We start from the raw sequence: 9,949 nt of genomic DNA, 5'->3' as shown, positions 1-9,949 counted from the left end.
TAGTGGAGCCCGACGCACACTAGCGGGGCCGGCCGAACTGATTGCGCTCCCTCGTCTCCCGGAGGCCTTGGCGACCCGCTGCCCGGGAGGCGGGGGGAGGGATGGGGGAGGAATGGAGGAGGAGGAGGAGGAAGGGGAACAGGGAAGGAGGAGGGGTGGGGAGGAGAGTGGCGGAGGTGGAGGAAGGGGTAGGGACGGAAAGGGGAAGAGAGGTGGGTGGGGAGGAGGAAGAGACGAGAAGGAGGAGAGGTGAGAAGGGGGTGGAGGGCGAGGAGGGATCCGGGGGTGCAGGAGGCAGAGATGGGGGGAGGGACACGAAGGGGAGGAGGAAGGACTGAGAGAGAGCAAGGGAAAGGAGTAGGGGGAAGAGGGGAGCAGCAGGAAGGAAGGGGGGAGGAATGTGAAGGGAAGAGAGGTGGGAGGAGTGTTCAGGAGGGAGAAGTCTGAGAGGAGGAGGAGGAGGGAGAAGAGGATGGAGAGAGAAGTGGGGGAGAAGGAAGGGAGTAAAGGGAACAGACGAGGATGAGGAAACCCATAAGGAAGAGGAGAAGGGTGGGAAGGGGGGAAGAAAAGAGGAAGAGTTGGGGAGAGAGGGACTGGCTGGGGGGGAGAGGAAGGACTGGAGAAGGGGAGGAAGGAGGGAAAGTACGCGGGCGGACCCCTCCAAAACAGAATATATTATTAAAAATTGCGTATTTAATTCTCTCATGTTTAAAATTCAGTCACCTTCCAAAGACTCTCCGTTTGATGCAATACACTTATCCAGACGCTTTTTGCACTGATCAAAACAGTTTTTGAACTCGACAACATTGATGCCTTTTAGTGCTTCTGACGTTCTTGTTTCACCTCTTCCACATCAGCAAGACATTTCTCTTGGAAGACTTTTTTCATCAGGGAAACAAACCAAAAGCCACTCAGGGTGAGATTGGGGGAATAGGGAGGGTGGGGCATGGGGGTCATGCCATTTTTGGTCAAAAACGCTAAACACCCAGCACCTTGTGGACAGATTTACTACTAAATCATCCATCATGAAATGGGCATACTGCTGAAAGAATCTCAAAACGAAATTCAAGGAGGGTGAATGTCACAGTAACGCGCTAGCTGGCAACTGATGCCGTTGGCTTCCCAGAATACTTACCTAGTGGGGGAAGACTGTACTACAAGGGGTCCACCCTCCAAATGATCATTCTGGTGTTTTTTGTTTTGGTCCCTCTCATAGGAACGGAGGAAGAAGAGGGAGGTGTGGAGGGGAGGAAATCAGAGGGATAAAGAGTCATAGCATATCTGCAGACATTCTGCAGGACAGGCCGATGAACTGGACTGAGAGGCCATTCCAGGCAGCTTTGAGCCTGATAATTATACTTATTTGTAGAACACTTGTAAAGCATACAAAGATGCAGAAAAGAAAACCAGCATAAGTGTTGAATAAAATGGACAGGAGGCTATTGGTTTGGACTGAGCTAGGCCCAACAGACCAGATCAAAATGGGGTTTCTCAAGCTGAAGTTCCATACCACCAAGCTGAACTGAGGGAGAGGGAGAGACTAGCCAAATCCCCAAACAGGCCACTGGCATTCTACAAAAGTTCTGTCTGCTTTAACCTTTACAAGAAAAGTAACTTTGAAATGACTGATCCATTTTTTTTTAATCAAGAGTGTTCTAGAATGAGGTACGTGTACTCTGAGTTCCAGGCTCTGGGGATACAAGGATCACAACATTCAGTGTGAAAGTCAGTCCTAAAGTGGGCAGTGAGAGTTTTTCTCACTGTGATTCCTTCAACTTATCAGACGAATCTAGTGTCACCTCCTGGCCACCTCCTGTAAAGGTCAAAGTCTGTCCTTCTGAGGTAAACTGTCGGAGAGGTTGCTCAGTTATTGCCAAGACTTCTCTTTAGTGGGTAATGCGAACTTGCCCTCCTAGAGAACTTACACTGGGGAGTCCTATGGAGTTGGCAACCTAACTTTACATTTTTCAAAGCATAGTCATAGCTTGTAAAACACTTTAAAATTATCTTTCATCTTTACTTACTCTCCAATATGAAAAATGTATCATAAATTCGATGCTTCTGTGTACGCAATGTCTGTCTGTCTATGATTACAGCTTGACAGTATTTTTGACATCTCTTAGTCTTTCAGGGTTCTTTATAAAAATTTTCTTTGCTCAGAACTTTTCTGTTCCAGATGATCACCAAAATTAGTTTATAATGATTTATTTAAAATCTTACTTACCTGGCAGGGAAGATACCATGATCACGAAGGGGTTTTTCCCAGGGTGAGGCTTATCCATTGCACTCCAGATGTGCTGACCCCTGCGATTTCCCCAAATGTGGGAAACGCGACTGCATATTTTGTGATAGTGGGGCACTACGTTCACGCTCTCCCCTGTTTAAAAAAAAAAAATCATATTATGTGTTTTTGGAATTACATTGAATTTATACATCAGTGTATGTGATTAATCATTTTTTCTTTTATCTTTTCTGAAGCAGAAGGAGCACACCTATAAAGTCTTTTAAATAAAGAGAAAAATCTTCCAGTGGAAACAAAGGAATAGGTGGCTGGTTCCTCTATGCAAGGTATCTCATTAGAACAAAATTAAGATGCGATAAATATGTGGGCACACCTTACAGGACTTTTTAGCCCAATTCTTCCAGATGTCACTGGAGAGCGAAAACATTGGAGGCTGGGCATGGTGGCTTACGCCTGTAATCTCAGCACTTTGGGAGACCAAGGTGAAATAATTGCCTGAGCACAAGAGGTCAAGGCTTCAGTGAGCCATGATTGTGCCACTGCACTCCAGCCTGGGCGACAGAATGAGATTCTGACACAGAGTGGGAGAGGGGAAGGGGAAAGGAGAGAGAGGAGAAGGGAAAGGACGAACACACTGGGAAGGTTCTGTCACCTACAGAGATGGAACCCTCCATCCCAGGACAGCAAAGCTCCAGCCTCAGCACCCCTGACTTGCTGTCTGGCCCTTCTGGAGGACTGGAGGTGTGGGAAGAATCAGGGCCTAGGGGAAGGGTAAATGGGGATCCTTTCTCCTTTCTGGTGAACAGGAAATGTGAAGGACAGCTCAGTTCTTTTCTTTTCACTTTGATTAATTAGACTTCATTTTTCAGAGAAGTTTCAAGTTGACAGAAAAATTGAACAGAAAGTACAGAGAATTCACAGATGCCACCCCACCTCCCACACAGTTTGCCCTAGTATTAATACCCCACTTTAGTGTGGTACCTGTGTTACAGTTGATGAGCCAATATCGATACATTATAATTAACTAAAGTTTGTTGTTTTCAAAAGGGTTCACGCTTTGTGTTGTAAGTCTGTGGGTTTTGACCAATGCATAGGTTCATATATCCATCATTGCAGTATCCTACAGAATAGATTCACTGCCCCCAAATTCTATGCGTGCCACCTTATCCCTCAACTTATTCCTCTTCCACCTCTTTTCCCCTAGAAACCACTGGGTTTTTTAAAAACTCTCTCCACAGTTTTCATTTTCAAGAACATATAGTGAGGATCATACAATCTGTAGCTTTTTAGATTGACTTGTTTCACATAACAATATGCATAAGGTTCTTCAGGCGCCATGTGGACACTGCCCATAGTGGTTTGTGTCCAAACTGAGGAACCCTGAATGTAAGAAATTCAAATCTTTTATAATAGGCAATAATCAAACTTGTCTGGGCTTTGCTCCAGAAAAAAAACTGCTATTCAAATGTCCTTGAAAAGAAGTATGAAACAAGCAGTTAGTGCTTCAGCTCAAAATGCACAGAAATGTGGCGAAAGGGGAACACTTCTACACTGCTGGTAGGAGTGTAAACTAGCACAGTGGCTGTGGAAAACAGTGTTGCGATTCCTAAAAGAACTAAAAATTGGCCTCCCATATAACCCCGCAATCCCTCTACTGGGAATATACCTGGAGGAACTCAAATCACTCTATGAAAAAGATACCTGCACACGCAGCATTATTTACAATAAAAAAAAGATGGAACCAACTGTGCCACCCATCGAAAGGGGACCGGATAAAAAAATGTGGTACATATACACAATGAAATATTACATAGCTATAATGAAGGACAAAATTATGAACTTTGCAGCAACTTGAATGAACTTAGAGGCTATAATACTGAGTGATCTATCATAGAAACAAAGAATCGAGTATCACACGTTCTTGCTCATAAGTGGACCTTGAACAACTATTGTAATACTATAAGAAAGAGATGGATAGTAGTGGGAAACTGCCAGGGCAGGGGGGGCACACCTGTATAATGAACATGTATATACCTAACCCTGAATTGTACCCCACATATTTAAAATTTAAAAATTTTTAGGGTGACCCCCTTCAGGTCCCCTCCCACTGTGGGAGCTTTTCTGTCCTCTCAATAAATCCTGCTTTAAAAAAATTTTTTTTAAATGCACATAAATAGGAAAAACCCACAGAGAATTATCTCCCAACACTTTATCTTGTCATCAGTGAAAGGGAAGATAATATCAGATGGAACACCTCTAACACCCCATCCAGAATGGCTGAAATAAAAAAGGTAGACAATGCCAGGTGTTGGAGAGGGCATGGAGCAACTGGAACTCTGAGACTTTCCCAGACACTCCAGTACATGCTCAATGGGTCCATGTTCAAACTGGCCTTAGCAGAGGCTCTACAGAGGGTCAACAACATGGACGTCACCAAAGCTGTGTTTAGTGCACAACCCCACTAAAGACCAAAGGTTCTACCCTGTTTTGGCACCATTTACAAAAGGGCCTAACCAGCTGCTTAGCAGCAGGTCAATTACACGACACCCCTTTCAGGGAACTATGACTCATTGTAAGAGTGATGTTTTCTGGATATTTATGTGTCTTTCAACCTACATGCAATGCTTCTGCTAAAGCCATCATCGATGGGCTTATTTGCTATCGTGGCAGTCTACATAATGTTGCTTCTGATCCGGGAACTCATTTAACATCAAAATGCGGGGAAATGGGCCCATGGCTATTGAATTTAAGGTTCTTTCCAGGCATTACATCAAAATGTCAGTCTGGAAGCTAAAGCAACTCTATCTTGGAAGCTAATCCACCATGTTGACTTCTGTTTAACCCCAGTTTTGAAGGGTTTCTGAGATTTCCAGTTTATGTATTGTCCCTTGTATAAGAGCTTATTCTTACTGTAAACCCTATCTGTAGCTCACATCAACCATGATAAACTCGTACTTACTGTAAATCCTGCCCTTAGACAAAATTCCTGCCCATTCCCTCTGAAACACGTGTACCCCTTTCCTGTGGAATCCCTGTGTTTGGAAGGCAATGGCATGGAGATCTGCCTATGTTAAAGCTGATCAAGACCATGCTTCTGTCCATAAGTTCTCCCAGTAAAATCACTCTATGTCAACAAACTGGACTTATCTACCTTCTTCTTTGGTTTCTCAGCTCCTTCTGCATTTGAAAGTCACTCTACATACATGGCCTTTTATGAAACAGTATAGTGGAAGGCCTTCTGATGACCCAGCCAAGACACCAGTTGGCAAATAATATCCTGAAAAGTTGGAGCTCTATCTTACAAGATGGTGTATAAGCTATGAATCAGTCTCTGGAATATCCTAGTATCCAGAATACATTGGTTTGAGAATCCAGGGGTGCAAGTGAAATTGGTCACTATTACACTTAAAAGTCCACTCAGATCATACCCATTAGAATGGCTACTGTTTAAAAAAAAAAACAGAAAATAACAAGTGTTGGTGAGGATGTGGAGAAATTTGTACACTTGTGGACTGTAGTTGGACATAAATGGCATGATGGTTCTTCAAAATATTAAAAATAGAATTCCCATATGTTCTAGAAATGCCACTTCTGGGTATATATTCAAGAAAACTGAAAGGTGGCTCTTGAGATATTTGTATACCCATGTTCATGGCAGTATTATTTACAATAGCTAAAATATGGACATCACCCAAGTGCCTATCAATGGATAAATAAAATGTGAAATATATAATAGATGGAATATTATTCAGTCTTAAAATGGAAATTCTGATACATGCTGCAATATGGGTGAATCTTGAGGACATTCTGTGATGTGAAATAAGGCAGTCACCAAAAGATTCCACTTACATGAGGAACAAAGTCATACAGAGGAGTCAAAGTCATAGAAAGTAGAATGTGGTTGCCAAGCAATAGGAGGGAATGATGGGGGTTTATTGTTTCATGGGGATATATGAGAGGGAATTTATTAGGGGAATGATCATGGAGAATGAGCAGTCAGTCCCATGATAGGCTGTTTCAAGTTGGAGAACGAGGGAGGCTGGTAGCGTGGCTCAGCCCAAGTTTGAAAGCTTCAGAACCAGAGAAGACAATAGTGTAATCCTCTGTCCAAGGCCGAAAACCTGAGAATCTGGAGGAAAGAGGGTGTGCCACTGGCACAGTCTGGAGTCCAAAGGCTGGAGAACGGTGTCCCAGCTACACTAGAGGGAATGGAAAATAGTGTCCCAGCTACACTAGAGGGAATGGAAGCGCAAATTCACCTATCTCTACCTTTTTGCTCTATCTGGGCTCTCAGCTGAATGGATGGTGCCCACCCACATGGAATAAAAACAGTTGTTACTTACTCAGTTCACCAATTCAAATGCCAGTTTCTTCTGGATACTCTTTCATAGACACATCCAGAAAGAATGTTTTCCCAGCTATCTGGGTTGCTCTTAATCCAGTCGAGTTGACACCTAAAATTAGCCACCACAGTATCTTACCACAATTTTTAAAACTCCACCCAGAGGATGTTTGCTTTCCACCTCTGTCTCTGGGCTTTGTTGGTTTGGAAATCTGCCATCTGGACATTTACTTCTCTTTATGCCACTGTGATCCTGGTTGCCAAGTGGAAATTGAGATAATGCTACCCAGTGGAGGCAGGAGGGGCCATGTCTGGAACCCACATGTTTTTCAAGGGTACTTTCCCCCAGTATTTCCAAGTCCAAATATAAATGTTAATAGAAAATGGCAGCAACTTAACAAAGAGAGCATGATTGATGCTATGACTACTTAGAAATGTGGGTTTCTGTCCTGTCATTCTGTAAAGATCCCTTGTAGGTGGGGGTGCTGATGGAAGGCAAAGGGCACATGGAAGGCTTAGTGGAAGAAAGAAGTTACAAGTATCAACTATGGCCTTACAATCAGTTACAGAAATGACAAGTACACCATCATGCATATTTTTCCTTATTTGTATATATATCGATTATATCATATAATTATTTCCTCCCTCCTTTCATTTTCTTATTTTATGTAGAGTTATTGTTCTTTGCTGCTGCTGCTGCTGCTGCTGTTGTTGTTAATAGCCCAGGCTAGAGTGCTGTGGCATATTCATAACTCTCATAACTCACTGCAGCGTCGAACTCCTGGGCTTGAGCAATCCTCCCACCTTGGCCTCCCAAGTAACTGGGACTGCTGGTGTGCACCATTATGCAAAGTTAATTTTTAAATTTTTTGTAAAGATGGGGCTTTTATGTGTTGCCCAGGCTGGTCTCAAACTCCTGGCCTCTAGTGATCCTCTTGCCTTGGCCTCCCAAAGTAGTGGGATTACAGGCATGAACCACTGCACTTGACATAGAATTACTGTTAATATGAACTTACAAATTAATCTTTAGCACACAGATACTATTCAGGTGGCATTGTGACTGAAAGAAAAGCAAATATCATTGCTAGATTACCTTTTGCCTCTCTTCTCCTATCTCTTGTCTGCCCACCAGATGTGGAAGATCCAATGGAAATCTCTAAGGCCCTAAGGACAACAGCATGAATAGGGCCTGGGTCCCTGAATGACTGGCTGGAGTCAAGCACACCCACCAAGCTGTGGTGATTGAGCCATTGAAATTTGTGGGTTGATTGTGGTAGGTGTTAGGCTCCTCTGACAAATAAGTGTGGCCTTTTGTAGGCCATGACTAGAAAATTTCCCAGAGCTGCCATAGCCCTGAACAGCTGTGGATCTGAAGTTCCCCTTATGGACACATTTACCATCCTGACCTCATCCATAGGTTTTCTGTTGGGGCTTTCACTCTCTGCACTTTCTTGTTTTTCTCCTGAATGAGGAGTTCTAACAACAGATGATCCTGGGGCCGAAGGCTGCAGGTTGAGCTCCTGTCTCCCACAGGGTCCCTGGCCCAGAATTCAAGATTGAAACTGGAAGTGTCATATGACTTATTTTTACCTCTTTTTTATTAAAGTCATCCAAGTGGGTGTAAAGTGGTATCCCATTTGGTTTTGATTCACACTTCCCTGATGGTTAATGATGTTGAGCATGTTTTCAGGTGCTTATTGGTCATTCATGCATTTTCTTCAGAGAAATGCCTATTGAACTCTTTTGCCCATTTTCAATTGGGTTATTTGTCTTTTTATTGTAAAGTTGTAATTCTGAATTCATGTCACTTACAGATATATGATTTTTAAATATTTTCTCCCATTCTTTTCACTTTCTTGATGGTGTCCTTTGAAGCACAGGTGTTTTTTAACTTTGATAAAATCTAATTTTGCTGTTGCTTCTGGTTTAGGCATTATATCTACAAAACCACTTCCAAATCCAAGATCATGAAGATTTACTTCTATGTTTCTTCTAAGAGTTTTATAGTTCTTGCTGTTGCATTTAGGTCTTTGATCTACTTTAAGTTCATTGTCACATATAGTATGATGTAGGGGTCCAGATTCATTCTTTTGCATGTGGATATCCAGTTGTTCCAGCATTAATCATTGTAAAGACTTTTCTCTCACCCATTGAATTGTTTTGGCACCCTTGTTGAAAATCAATTGCAAATATATGGGTTTATTTCTGGTCTTTAAATTCTATTACATTGATCTCTATATGTATTTTTATGCTAGTACCCAAAATTCTTGATTACTGTAATGTTGTTTTGAAACAAGAAATTGTGAGTCTTCCAACTTTGTTCTTCTTTTTAAATATTGTTTTGGCTATTCTGGGTCCATTTGAATTTTAGGATCAGTTTGTTAATTTCTGCAAAAAGTAAATAAGATTATATTGAACATGTAGATAATGTATTCCATGAATATGGAATAGCTTTCCACTTATTTTGATATTCATTTCTTTCAATATTTTATAGTTTTCAGAGTATAACTTTTGTTCAATTGATTCCTATTTTATTATTTTTGATACTATTGTAGGTGGAATTTTTAAAATCTTTTTTTTTGAGTCAAGGTCTTACTCTGTCACCCAGGCTGGAGGTCAGGGGCATGATCACAGCTCATCACAGCCTCAAATTCCTGGGCTCAAACAAACTTTCCATGTCAGCTTTCTGAGTACTTGGGACTAGAGGCGTGCCACCACTCCTGGCTAATTTTTTGATAATTTGTATGTTGCCTGGACTAGTCTTGAATTCCTAGGCTCAAGTAATCCTCCCACCTTGGCTTCCCAAAGTGCTGGGATTATAGGCACGAGCCACCCAGCTGGGCCTAAAACTCATATAATTGTCCATTGTTTGTGTATAGAAATACTTGAAATACAGTGGATTTCTGTATATTGATTTTGTGTCCTGAAACCTTGTTGAACTTGTTTATTAGTTCTAATAGATTTTTAGTAAATTACTTGAGTCTTTCCACATATGAAATTGTGCCATCTGAGAATAGAGACAATTTTCCTTCTTCCTTTCCAATATGAATATCTTTCCATCTCTACCACTTTTTTTGGCCTAACTGTCCTCCCTAGAACCTCCAATACAATGTTGAGTAGAAAGTGGTGACTGTGGACATCCTTATGTTGTTCCTGATCTTAGAGGGATAGTGTTCAGTTTTTTACCATTTAGTATGAAGTTAGCTTTGGGTTCCTCATGGATATCTTTTATCAGGCTGAGTAAGTTCCCTTCTATTATGGTTTGTCTAAAATGGCTATTAGTGACCTAATCAAGGTGACTCCATGTAACTGTCCTAACCATCCTAGTAAACAGTATACCACACCTTGTTGGCAGAACTCCA

Source organism: Carlito syrichta, unplaced genomic scaffold, assembly GCF_000164805.1.
Source record: "Carlito syrichta isolate Samal-C Ts95f unplaced genomic scaffold, Tarsius_syrichta-2.0.1 Scaffold308856, whole genome shotgun sequence".
NCBI lineage: Eukaryota > Metazoa > Chordata > Mammalia > Primates > Tarsiidae > Carlito > Carlito syrichta.
This window is presented reverse-complemented; position numbering follows the sequence as displayed.